We start from the raw sequence: 15,369 nt of genomic DNA on the forward strand, positions 1-15,369 counted from the left end.
CTCAATAGGCCAAGAGAATCTCGCTACACATGTCAACCACTTACTTTAGGTCGAGTAGAAAAGGTACTTCTCTTGTTGTCATACTTTAACATATACAATTTCGTTAATATCATTGATGAAGTAGAGAAATGGAAATTTTCTGACTGGTATCACCTTTTGTGAGTTCTTCCACAAATTGGAATACATGTGATTTTATTTGCAATGTATCTTTTAAAAAATACCGACTCTTAGTAGTCGAGCCAGTGGATTGCATCCCACAGAATATTTCAAATTTGGGAAGAAAATATCAAATATGCAATAATGGTGTTCAAGTACTTCTAAACCCAAAATACATACATTTGAATCAAGTTGGTACAACCAATTGTAAAAAAAAAATCATTCAACTATAGCCGATATCATATTCAAAAGAACAAAATAACATTAAGATCAATCATTCTTAATGATCGAGATCAACACTCATAATTTAAGTTGACCGTTTATGGACTTATCTTAATGGAAAAGAAAACCATAACCAAGCATGTTCTAAAAACAGGTAAATAAGCCCAACAAATATTCAATGTTAAATCCAACATTAACATTAGTTACATACCTCATACTTTGGTTTCCGCTGCACATAGACAGAACCAGGACAGCCTTGATCGCGCACCGTCCAGAACGGGAACATGACAGACTGCTGGAGGAACAAAAGGACATACTGGCCGAACCAGGTTGGTTTGGGTGGACCAAACCGGGTTGGTATGGGTTGGCCGAACCGGTTCGGTCTGGGTGGGCCAAACCGGGTTGCAGGAGGATTTTCCAACATAACAGATTTACTTTCTGTTCGTCTTCCCATATAGTTTTCGTTCACATAAAGTTTTCGTTCACCTATCGAACATAAGCAACATGCGGACAAATATTATATATTACAAAATCTAATATTAATTAATATATAATATTATAATAAAATCTAATCACATATAGATCAAATCAGATTCACACATAGATCAATGAATATGCCAAAATCAAAACCCAAAATCAAATCCAGGGAAAGATTAAAAAAAAAAAATATATATATATATATATATATATATATATATATATATATATATATAGAAAAATGGAAAGATAAGAAGAAGGAGAAGAACAATATTATTAGGAGAATAATATAGAATCATTACATAGTTTTCCTTATATACAACCCTAGAAATCTAGTTGGACCGCACATCCATGGGCCGTAGGCCCTGTAACAGTTATGAATTAATATTACTATTAGTTATGAAAGTGATTATCAAGTGAATTAATGGTTTGGTTATGAAAGTGAATGAATGTTGGTAGTACAAATTGCAGGTATACTCAGCTAATGAAGTTAACTTGTAAATACAAATAAAACCATGATTTATTTTTATTTTTATTGAGCATCAACAATGGGAGTTGATACATTTTTGGGATCGACAATGGAAGTTGGTCCCAAAAATCAATGGGTCAAAAAAATAATTGATGAATAACTGATTGGTTTCACATAAAGTGAATGAATGTTGGTAGTAAAGATTGCAGGTATGCAGAGCTCATGGAGTTAACTTGTATACATACAGATAAAACCATGCAAATTTTTATCATGAATGTTGGTAGTAAAGATTGCAGGTACGCACTTCACATCTGTTTATTCATGAAATGTTTGGTGAAGTGTGGGCACTGCTTTGCTCTAAATGGTAGTAACATTAAATACCATGAGAAGATAAAGAGGAAGAGAGTGAAGATTGCTGCTAGAATGTTAGTTGAATTTAGTGCATGGAAACCAACTTTGGTAATTACAGGTATGCACAACTTGTATATACAAATAAAACCATGCAATTTTTTTTCTTTTTATTGGGCATCAACAATGGAAGTTGATATATGAATATGATCAACAATAGTTTGTTGATACTGTTTACATAACCATTCTCTTTTTATTGGGCATCAACAATGGAAGTTGGTACATGAATATGATAAACAATGGTTTATTGATACGGTTTACATAACCATTCTCTTTTTATTGGTCATCAACAATGGAGGTTGATACATGAATATGGTCAACAATGATTTGTTGATACTATTTACATAATCGTTCTTTGTTTTATTGCATCAACAATGGAAGTTGATACATGAATATGATCAACAATGATTTGTTGATACTGTTTACATAGTACTTTTTCCCTGTAAAAACCAATAAGCCTGGAACCTGCAAACATATATACACTGACAAGAATAACATTCATAAACAAAAGAGAATGTATATCATTAAAAACAGAACAAATCCAAACAAGCAAAATAGGAAAAACAATAAAAAGAGCTAACATTCATGTTAATCATCCATAAAGTAGCATAAAAAAGTTAAAAAAAAAAAAAATCAGAAAAAGAGGGAAATTTCAGAACAACATCCTCCTCAAGAAGTTGATCATTTTGGAGTTAGACTCATTGCGGAAAACTGGTACACGAGGAGCCAAAGGAGCTCTGCGACATCTACGACGGTTGTGGAAGGCAAGTCTTCCACACTGACCACACTTCCTCTTCTTGCGAACTTTCTCTCGACATCCCCTATACCTTGAAGTAGCTGTCCTTCCAGCTGACTCACGACCGCCATTGGGAGGCAAAACATAACCTTCCTCATTAATTTTAGACGGCCTCTCACTATCGGGAATATGATAGATAGGACGATCATACAGACCTCTATAGTACTCGGTGGTATAGTATGGTATGATGTACTTGTAAGGTTCATCTGGCCCAATATGAAACATCGCTTTCATCGATGGGTGCAAGGGAAACTATGCTTCTGCCACCAATTGCAAGTGCAAATCTTAGTATCCAAGTCGACTAAGTGTTTTCCAGTAGGAGAAATGACCTCAAAAACTTTACCACTTGATCTCCGTAACTTGTAAAAACGACAATCAGTCACCCTCTTGTTGAGCCTAGCCCGCATCCGGGGAGTAAGATTTCCAGACCACTTACCAGACTCCACCTTCCTTTTGTAGTTCTGATCCATTACATATGCACGAATAAAATCAAGAAGCTCAAGTGTTGGAAGCCGCTTATCATGCTTAATCACACTGTTAAAACTCTCAGCAATGTTTGATATGTTCTCACCGAACCTTTCTCCTAGAAACGCATGAGAAGCCCAGTTCTGGAACGGAATCTTTATCATCTAATCAATAACTGAATCCAGCTTCAGATTGCTCATAGTCTTGGCAGCAGCATAAAACTTCTCCCTTGTCAATGCAGTGTAGCACTCTTAAAAAAGCTTCACAACAGTTTGCCTACTCTTTCCCTTTGGAACAGGAACATTACCTTTCATGTGGTACAAACAGAAAGAATGAAAAGCTTTTGGAAAGACAAAAGGGACATGCTTCAAAAGTCCAGCTCATTGGTCTGATATGATGGTCAGTGGTCAGTCTTCACCGATAATACCCTTCAAATTGGTTTAGAACCATTCCCAACTGGCACAATTTTCACAGGGAACTATTCCAAATGCAACTGGATAGATCTCTACAACAAACAAATAAAGACCAAAAATTCACAAAGTGACCAATAAAAATGAAATACATGAATAAGTTATGGGGTGAACAACAAATATTATGTATCATGGAATCAACAAGTGAGATTATGGGATCAACAACTAACTTATGGGATATCAACAACACATATTATGGGATCAACAAAGTGAGATCATGGTATCAACAACTAACTTATGGGATCAACAACTAGTTTATCGGATCAACAACTGAAATTATAAGATCAACAACACATATTAGGGGGATCAACAAGTGAAACTATGGGATAAACAACAAAAGTTATGGAAGTTATGCAATCAACAGAAACACTTAATGATTAAAAAATAGAAAAAAGATTAAAAAACATACCTCGGTTACCAGTTTTTCCGCAAGCAACCATAAGACCGCCCTTAAACTTCCCAGTGAGGAAAGTACAATCAATAAACAACATCGGACGACAATACTTATTGAAACCAGTAATAAAAGCTTCAAATGCAACAAAAAACCTCTGGAACTGCTTCGTTTCACCATCATACTCAAACTTGACGACACTACCAGGATTATAACGTTCAATTAAATATTTATACCAAAGAAGGTCTTAATAAAACTTGATGTCATCACCCCAAAGAAACTCTTTGGTGAACTTTAAACCATGGTACGCCTGACTATACGTGAGATCAATACCATATTCCAGATAGAGCAGATATTGGACATCAGCTGCAGTCTTCTTCTTCTTTGATGCTCGAAATTAATCTGCTAAGATATCCTTCAGAAAAGATTTCGTCATCCTGACTTTTGCGGGATCAGAAGAAGCTAAATCACATGAATGCTCTCCTTGAAACTTCTTGCACCGAAAGACACCTTTAGTATTGGAAACGAGAAATGCGTGAAACCTCCAGCTACAACTTTAACTTTCCTTGTTAATACACCGGACAGCCTAACGTTTCTTGTCACTCTTACGTACATCAAGTTTGTAACCACTATGATATTCGTACTTCTTAACACTATCACGACAAACAATTTTACTCTCAAAAACCTACCCTACTCCAGTTAAGATGTTGGCCCAAGCATCTGATTTCTTGGGGAACCTTTTGACCAAAGATGAATCATCCGTCAAATTTTTACAATAGCCACATCGTTGTTTGAAACACAACTTGATGATGATGAAGAAAGAGCAACAGAAGAAGAAGATGGAACAAAATCAACAACAATTTTAAACTGGATGTTAAACTTCACCACATCGATACCTTTGGAGATGCAGTGGTGAATGAAAAACCTCAACTCCAAATCGTGATTGATCGCATGTGATTTTCCATCTACAGTGTAACCAAAAAGTATGAGGTCTTCAGGGACATAAGGCCAGTATTGTTTCACCACACTAATCATCTCGCTGACAGTAGTTGACTCAGAAACAACATGTGATACGGTCAAATTGGATAAATTGAACTATGCAACAACCATCTTTGGCCTGCAAAAACATAACAGATCAACAAAAGTAAAGTTGATACAACAAAACTGCATCAACAATGAAAGGTGATACAACAAAACTGCATCAACAACCAGTATTGTTACAATAAAAAATCCATCAATAAAACATAATCAAAAATTTATCCAGTAATTTGCATCAACAATGAAAGTTGATCCAACAAAAAAGCATCATAAAACCAATGTTGATACAAATAAAATAGTCATCAACAAACATAATCAGAAATTTATCCAGGTTATTTGCATCAACAAATGAAAGTTAATTCAACAAAATTGTATCAACAACAAATGTTGATACAAAATAATCTGGATAATGTACAAAACTGCAGTGTCAACAATGAAAAAAAATATGTCAACAACAGCATGAACAACATCATAAAATGTTACTTCACATCACATTAGAATGCAACATGAAATACTACATAAACATACATGCTCCATGTTAAGAAAAATCACTGCAAACAATAAGAAAAAGCATAAACCTAAACTAAGGTACAAATTCATTACGTCGCGCATCACTTGGGGGTTGCGCCCCCTCGTGAAAGTTATATTCACAGTCGAATGTTAGATAGTAGACTAAGATATGTAAACAGAGTTTATCAACACTAAATTGTAACTTCTAATTGATTACACTAACATCTAAGTAAGTTAAAATTATACCGAAACTGATTCATCTACACTCAGAATTCTAAAAAATAATTCTTCAAGACTCAGTATTATCCAAATAATAGCACTAATAATTCATCCACATAAATGCAAAAGTACATTAAAACAACAGAACATAAAAAGATCAACAAAACTCATGAATTATAAACTAACATTGAATCATGAGCAAATGTAAGTAAAAAAACAGAAATTCAAAAAACAAAAACCGGAGATTGCAGATTGAAGAATTGAATAATACCTGTTTCAGAGATGAATAACAATTTCGAATTCAAATAATATGCAAATGAACCAATCAATCTAGTAGAATCAATCACAGAGAATTAAGCTTCCAAAAACTCGTTCTCTGCAATATAAAAAATACAAAAACTGAATTTAGATGTTGAAGATTTAGAAACTACAAATTGAACATGCAAACATAATATAAATTTCTACTCATCTTCAATAACTAATCACCGTTACCAATTTGTTGCAGAAAAACAGATCGAGAAATTTCGATTGAATCTGTTGTTGATGAAGAAACTCAATTCAGATCTCAGATTTAACTGATCAAAAGATTAAATCACTGGAAATATATTTAGTAGAAGAAGGAGATGATGAATGAGCCGAAGGAAAAACTTCTCGTGATTAAAAATCTAGAATTCTTAAAAAAAGTTTTCAAAGAATTTTTTTCTGAGCTGACGAACTGATATACCATCTCTCTCGAACCGATTCTCTCTGTAAATCAATCAAAATAGGTTTATTATAAGAGGAAGATGATGAATCAGCTGAAGGAACTGATTGAAAACCTGGATTTGTTAGAAATTTTTTCGAATTTCTGAGCTAAAGAACTGAATCTCTCTCTCTCGATCAGATTTTCTCTCTCTCTCTCCAGATATGTTTCTTTCCGTTGATAACTGTATTTCGGAATTAGAGTAATAATTATATGAAGGGTATAATTGTAATCTCATAAATTCCTTGATGGACCCCTGATGGGCTTTGGATGGAGAGGGGTATATTTATTGTGTGATAAGGGCAATTGTGAAGCCCGTGAAAAAGGAGGGCATTTATATAATTCCCACTTCACTTAAACCCGAGAAAAAAGGACATACTGTTACACCATTAACCCCTTAAAATGAACTTCGTCTCGAAGTTCAAAAGAAAACGAGAAGCATGGAGGATTACTTGTAATCATCACACGAGCAGAACACTGATGAGTTCCAAGACACACAGTCCCGTTTGAATCGGAACTGCTCTGATACCAACTGTGACGGATCGGAAAATCTGAACTTCCAACAAACCGGATTTCAGCCCGCTAGGCAAGCTTCGACTTCCTGAAACGCCACTCAAGTAAAAAAAATTAGGTTCATCGATAAAATCCCTATCTCATTAGGTAACAATCGTTTCCTTGAGATCACATTGGTCTCAAGGTTAGAATTTTATGAGCATATGTCCCATACCATAATACTCATAAAATTCCGCAAGAGTTCCAATTTCCAAACAGATGGCCAGTTGCCAGAATTAACAGAGGCCAATTGCCTAAAATTAACAGACGGCCAATTGCCAAAATAAACAGACGGTCAATTGCCAAAATAAATAGAGGCCAATTGCCCGAAATTAACAGACGGCCAATTACCCAAAATTAAGGTAGTTTTGGTGGACAGTTTCCTATGATATATACTTGCCAAGATTGCAATCATCTCTGAATAGGTGGTATGAACTGCCGAAGCAGCAACCTGCACTTACAGATGATATGAACAGTCTTGTAGATTTGTGCTGAACCGCATAGAGGCTGTCTACGTACCCTCTCCATTGATCGAAGGGATCAAGCACGACCGTAGTTCGTCATTTTTGTTTAGATAATATGAACAACCTTTCACAGCAGAAACTATCTCTAACAACGAATAGTATGAATTGTCAAAATTATTCTGGTAAAAACTCAATTTATGTCTCGTATTTTGATGACAGTAAGTTTTATGATAATTTCTCACATCAAAAGGGATCCCTCTCTAGATTCAGAAGAAAAAAGAGACTCGATCATAAAAACGATTCTTTTAATGAGCTCAGAGCTCATACTTCTGCTAATTAATCACAAGAGTTAAAGAACTTACTCATAAAAATCCTGTTGAGTAAGGTGTGTCAATTTTCAGGTATATTGTTAGCATACTACTTTTGTTTAGTGAAGCTATTTTCTTATTGTCTATAGCTAAACTACTGGTCTGCAGAAATGGTTGCTTGAGTATTTTATATCGTTTCTTGTTGATTGTTTTAAAAAAAAATTATTAAAAAAAAGTTTTTTTATATAAAGCTTTTCTTTGGGTCAGGTTGGGTTCGTATAGGTACCCCTGTTACTATTACGAATCAATTCTTATAAACCCTAAAAGTCACCTTCCCTAAGAAACCATAAATACCAAACCTCTGAGTCACGTTTGCTTACTCTAGGTTATTTTGGTTTATCAAGAATGTCGTCCTCTTCACGAGCTTGTGGTTTTGCTAAAGGCTTTCTTGATAAAGGTATTGGTTCTGAGTCTGAAGGGAAGAAGAAAAGAACTCTTGTTGAAGATGATCATCCCAATGCCTCATGTTACTATGCTTACACACATGAGGATGTTGAGAAAGGGAATATGGTTTCTGCTGAAGTGGTTCATGATTTTCTTAAATACTTTGAGAAATCAAAACTTCAGCTTGTTGATACTTTGAAAAATCTTGATGTTTTAAGAACTGAGATGAAAGAGGTTACCTCTAACCTTGGCCTCATAAAAGCTCACATCAATGATCTTCTCAAAGAGAATCTCTTCTTCGAAGATACAGTGGATGGTGTCAATCACAAGCCCAAAGACCTCAAGACTCGTGAGGATTCTGAACCGTCTTCCTGACTTCTGTTCGGGTCCGGCTTTGGCATATGAGTCTGGTTTTTATTTAGCTTGTTTATCTTGCCTAGTAAATCATTCTTTTTTGATCTTATTTAGAAGAATAACTAGATTTTGGAATAACAATTATTGTGATTACAAATACCTATGTCCATCGTTTTCATCTTCATGTTTTTAGATTTATTGGTTTAAATTCTAAAATTGTTTGGAAGATGATTTTTACAATATTAATCTTTATGGTTTTATATATTGCAATTTGTTATGGGATATATGTGTTTGCGTCCGTGAACTGTGATTGTCCCATATCTTGTCAAAAGTTAAGTCCTTTATATGTCGATATGCATGTGTTGATAAAAGAAGGAATGGACTTTTGACAAATACAAAAATTAAGCCTATTATGTCAATTATTGATTGAAGATATATTAAAATCTTTTGTTTACAAGGATTATGTCTATTGTATGTCATTGTGCGAATAGTGATGGAAAATAGAATGAGTCCCTGCTTATTACATGGTATTAGGTCGATCTCTGATCCATAATTTTTGTGTATATATTGTGTTGTTCCATAAGGTGACTTATGTTGAGCATTATCGAATGAGTTGATTATTTTCTTATGATTAGCTTAGTTGTTGCTCCGTGAGATACTTTATGTCGAGCATGACCAATTAAATTGATTACTTTCTGTGGTTAATTTGGTTGTGTATTCCAATTAGATTAATTATGGGTTCTCCTATGATTAATCTAATTGAGTATTTTTTGAGTCTCCATAAGTTCACTTATGTTGAGCATTTCCGATTAAATTAATCATAGGTTCTCTTTTGGTTAATTTAATTGTGTATTTTTTGGATTCAAATTCATATTCGTATGTGATTTGTTATGTCCAAAGAAATCCTTATTTTCTTTTGCAATTAAGGTCGCTTTTGTTGTTCCTTCGGGAATGACATTTTATGGGGGAGAGTTCTTAATTGAACTTGTGCTTAATTGCCAAATCTTTGTGGAGAGTGCGGCCGTGGAATATTATAGGGGTTATTTTGTATCTCTAAACTCCTTGATGAATGCATTTAGCTTCGGCTTTATGATTGCATCTAAACAAGATGATATATGCTTACTTTTGGTCATGAAACGTCTCTTTCGGAAATTTCATTAGCATCCAGTTCTTGTACCTTTGCCAATTTTATTGACAAAAAGGGGGAGAATTAATATGTAGTTCACACTGCAAATACATATGGTTTTCAGATCATTATGTAAGGGGGAGTGGTTTCCATGTGAGATGGAGTATTGACTAAGGGGGAGTAATACATATCACCATAGTATTGTTGTCAAAGTTATGATATAATTGAACTTTGATGTTGTGTAATGATACTATGACACTGTATAACAATGATCGAGAATTATGTTTTCTCATTGTTATAGCTACGGATTTTCAACAACGATGATGCTGAACTTACAACCTTTGGGATCATTGGAGTACTTGGAAGTGACGAAGACTTTGAGTAATGTTGAATATTAGACATGTGAAATGAGCTACACAAGTTTTTTATATCTTTTTTGTATTACATATGTCTTGATAGTTTTGTCACTAAAATTGACAAGGGGGGAGATTGTTAGAGCATTGCTCGGTCGAACTCGCATGTGTTGCTATCTCAAGCATGTTTGTCAATTTTATTGATCAATACTATAAGTCTTGATTTCTAGTCTACTATAGCTAAGTCTCGGACTAGCATAGAAAGTGTTGTTGAGCTCAAGAACTGCATGGCGGATCATCATACAAAACGAAGAACTACTCAGGGAACTGGTCGAACTTCATCGACAAAAAGGTATGTGGAGACTTGAACTTATCTATCACTCAAAACTATATCTACTCTATCTCCTATCATGAGACAAAAGTCGTTTTGCTATATAGACTTTGATTATACACATTTGGTATTTCGAGCCGAGTATAACTCGCCTATCTATTTCTCGAAATATGTGTTGATAAGCTTTCGCTTTAACCAAGTTCATCTTTACCTAGTGACGAAAGTCATGTCATGTTTCAATCACTTTGAAAATTGCTCTGACGAAAAATGGTTGGTGAATAACAATTATATAACGTCCTCTGAGAATGTTTTAATGATTGAAATGAGAGTTTGGATTATATAACCAATGATGGCTATAAGCATCGTTGTGGAAACACATAAATTTCCTTGAACCGAAGTTTGCGAACTTTGTTGATCAAGAGAACCGGAACAAGAGCCGTGAACTAAGTCCGCGAACCCAGTCCGCGAACTGCCGGAAGTTCTCGACCCGAGAAAATCTGATGGAGTTTGAGAACTCCTTTCGGGAACTTAAGTCCGCGAACCCAGTCCGTGAACTTGAGTTAGGTTATATCTAAAGACGATTGTTTGTTAACTCATGTTTATATAAACTAAGGAATGCTAATTGGAAACCGTGGCTATAAATTTCATGAGCCGATTCAAGTGAATCAAATCGTTTTTGCTTCATTGTGTCTTGTGTAGTTACATAAGATTTCCTTGCAATTAAACAAAAATCTAACTAGTTCATTTGAGTCACTTGAACTAGTTATGGTGAAGAAGAATATGGTTGATATGAAAATGCTCATATGGCTAAACATTTGGTTAACTATTGTTGAACCAACAAATCTACATGTTTGGGTACGGTTACACAAACCTAGAAACGTGCATTTCATTTGTGTGTAACAAGCTAAGTTTTCGATCTAACAGTTGAAAGATATTAGCTTAAATCTAATCAGGTTTTCATCTAACAGTGAATATTGAGTGCTTTGTTACCAAGCTAACATTGATTGCAAACCCTGATTTGAAAGAATATATAAGGGAGAACTCTAGCAACTGGGAAACCTAATCCCCACACCTTGCGTGTGATACTAGTTGTATAATCTAGAGTCGATTCTCCTTTAACCTTTGGTTTATTCTTCTAAACCAGGTTAACGACTTAAAGACTTCATTGGGATTGTGAAGCCATACCGATACTACTTTCTCGTAGTTGTGTGATCTGATCCTGCATATTATATCATACGAGTACAATCGTAAGGATTGGCTTGAGATTGATATCTCCGATAGGCAAGATATAAAAAGTAGTCACAAACATCTTCGTCTCATCGTTTGTGATTCCACAATATCTTCTTTCGTCGCGTCGATTAAGATTATTGTGAGGTGATTGATAATACTAGGTTGTTCTTCGGGAATATAAGTCCGGGTTAACAATCGGTTCCTGTTCACCTTGATTTATCAAAAGACGGAACAAAAACTCTTGGGTATTTATGTGGGAGACAGATTTATTCAATCCATAGACTTTTCTGTGTGATACAGATTTGTTTATTAAAGTCTTCGACTTTGGGTCGTATCAACTCTTAGTTGTGGGTAAGATCAACTAAGGGAATCAAGTGCGTAGCATCCTGCTGGGATCAGAGACGTATGAGCATAATTGTACCTTGGATCAGTGTGAGATTGGTTGGGGTACAACTACAGTCCAAACCGAAATTAGTTTGTAGTAGGCTAGTGTTTGTAGCGGCTTAATACAGTGTGTGTTCAATCTGGACTAGGTCCCAGGGTTTTTCTGCATTTGCGGTTTCCTCGTTAACAAAATTCTGGTGTCTGTGTTATTTCTATTCTGTATTATATTTTGTTATATAATTGAAATATCACAGGTTGTGCGTTGATCAATCAATTAAAATATCTGACCTTTTGGTTGTTGATTTAAATTGATTGACACTTGGATATTGGTCTTTGGTACCATCCAAGTTATGTCTCTAGTATTTGATAAAGACTCGCAGATTTCTATTTGCTTGAGTATATATCAAATTGAGAGATTGAGATATAAACTCTTTGATATACTTTTTATCCAGATTGAGTCTGACTGTCTAGTTGATTCTCTATAAAGTATATTGGAGTTTGTCCATACAGATTGCTAAGTGAAATATTGGGTGTGGTTGTTGTACCCCCGCTTTTTCAAAGGTCTTATAAATATTCAAGTCATTAAAGTAATGTGTGATAAACTCCTTTTGACTGCATTAGACTAATAAAAATGTCTGACATCAGGGGGAGCATTTGATGGTGTGTTGAACTCTTTTCCTTCACCGAGGTTACTTTTTCCCATAGAATTTTGTTGCTCGGCAAGGTTTTTAATGAGACAACAACAAATACCGGGAATGTAATTTCCCAGCTAAGGCTATTGTCTTTCCCACGAGGATTTTCTGCCTTAGGAGTTGTGAAACAACTAGTCAACTTCAACGGAGCAAAGTGATCATCTTTAACAAATCACCTTTACTTGCATCTGTCACGTTGTACTCTTTCCCTTTCGTCAAGGTTTTGTCCCACTGGGTTTCCTTGTCAAGGTTTTAATGAGGCAACATATATGCATCTAACAATGTTCTAAGTTTGATTAAAATTTTATTCTTTTCTTTAGTTCAGGTTTTGTCCCTGTGGGTTTTCCTGACGAAGTTTTAACGAGCCAATTAACTTAGATCATCAATCTTTGAAGATCGTATTGCATGTGATGAACTACATGTAAAGTAAGAGACAACATGTGAAGTATTACAGAGTTGTACCAAGGTTTAATCCCACTGGGTTTTTCTTTGTCAAAGTTTTAGTAAGGCAATTGATTTCGTCACAAGTCATCAAGGACATAACAACATTTGAATAACTACATTCAAAGCACTATGTATAAAGTTTTGTTACTGAACCGCACAAGGGGGTGTTACAGGGCCTACGGCCCATGGATGTGCGGTCCATCTAGTTACTTAGAGTTTATCTTTATATGTGTATAAAGGAAATTGTATTCATGTAACCTGTTATCCTGATCAATAAAAATTCTCTTTGCCTCTTCACTTTCTTCCCTATTTTCCACTACAACACAACTTAAACTATTGTTGTTATACCAAATGACAAAAATACATCTCTGAAAATAGTTTTATTCAATTTTGTTGGGTTCCAAAATAATTAAACTTTTTACTATTAAAATAAATAAAATATTAAAGTTACTAATTACTACTACTATTACTATTATATTATTGTTAAAAAATATTACTTTTCAAAACCACTTTTTGCTATAGATAAAATTTTCAAACAAAAGATCAAACTAAATTAAGTAATTATTGAATCTCTTATTTATATTATTGATAAATTAACACAAAAAATTATTGACAAGGAAAATAATAATATTTTATGAATACAAGATTGTATTTAATTTTAAGGGTATTTTTTGTCATTTATAAAATAAATTAGTGATATAAGATAAATTAAGTATTAAAATTAGGTGGGACCAAAGCTTTTGCTTTTGTACTTTGGTATTCCTATGTTTTTCTTAAAAACACTTTTTTGTTGTGCGTTGCTGTGTTATGTAAAAAAAGAAATAAAACGTTTGGTAAAATATAAATTAAAGCTAAAGCTGATTACAAAAACGATCAAATTGGTAAAATCTCAGATTCAACTATTTTTTTTGTAACAAATGACAAAAACAGACATATATTTGTAAATATTTTTTTTCCAATTTACGGGGTTTAAAACAAAATAATTTTTTTATTCCTAATATTAATAAATATTAGGAAGCAACTCCTCGTCCAATTTTCAATGTCTACGAGAGATTCTATTATGTGGCAATGTAACCGTATTAAGCATGCTCAAGATTATCTTTTGGATGTTCCCATTAGTGGGTTGAATCAGTGCCTTGGGCTAGGACAATTTCGAGTTGTAGTTTTTTATCGCCTCGGTATTCCCATGTTTGCCGAAGGAGGCTTGTGTTCAAGTTGCAATAGATCCATGGATATTTTTGGTCATCACGCTCTTCATTGTGCCAAAGATGTTGGGCTCACATTCCAGCATGACCTTGTACGGGATGTAAACGCTGACATATGTTACAAGGCAGGTGTCCCTGCGCGTAAAGAAGTGATCCTGGGGTTTTTGTCAGATGATAATAGATATTTGCGTCCACCGGATATTCTTGTTCTCAATTGGGAGAATGGCCAAGATGTTTACATGGATGTCACCGGCGTTTCACCATTTCACAGGGGAGGGCGTTCGTGCTTTCGTTCCAGGCCAGGCTCTTTCGAATGCGGTGTTGCGCAAACGTACTAAATATTTAGACAAATGTGTTTCGCACGAATATGGTTTGGGTGTTTGAGCCTTTTCCACGTTGGGGGAACTTAGTGGCGATAATGTGTGTTCTTTTAAGATGTTGAAGAACTGTCTAGTTAGTAATGATGCTAGTAGTGGTGTTGGAGAAAAAGCGAGGGTCTAACAACCTCACCCAATATTTCGATTATCAATCTGTATGGACTAACTCCAATATACTTTATAGAGAATCAACTAGACAGTCAAACTCAATCTAGATAAAAGTATATCAAAGAGTTAATATCTCAATCTCTAGATTTGATATATACTCAAGCAAATGGAAATTTGCGAGTCTTTATCAAATACCAAAGAGATAAATTTGGATGGTGCCAAAGACCAATATCCAAGTTTCAATCAATTTAAATCAACAAGCAAAGGTTGGATATTCTAATTGATTGATCCTAACGGACAACCTGTGATATTTCAATTATATAACAAAATATAATGCGGAATAGAAATAACACAGACACCAGAAATTCTATTAACGAGGAAACCGCAAATGCAGAAAAACCCCGAGACCTAGTCCAGATTGAACACCACACTGTATTAAGCCGCTACAGACACTAGCCCACTACAAACTAACTTCGGTATGGACTGTAGTTGAACCCTAATCAATATCACACTGATTCAAGGTACAGTTGCGCTCCTTACGTCTATGATCCCAGCAGGATACTGCGCACTTGATTCCCTTAGCTGATCTCATCCAAAACCAAGAGTTGCTACGACCCAAAGTCGAAGACTTTAA

The sequence above is a fragment of the Papaver somniferum genome, chromosome 6, assembly GCF_003573695.1.
Source record: "Papaver somniferum cultivar HN1 chromosome 6, ASM357369v1, whole genome shotgun sequence".
In the NCBI taxonomy this organism is placed as follows: domain Eukaryota; kingdom Viridiplantae; phylum Streptophyta; class Magnoliopsida; order Ranunculales; family Papaveraceae; genus Papaver; species Papaver somniferum.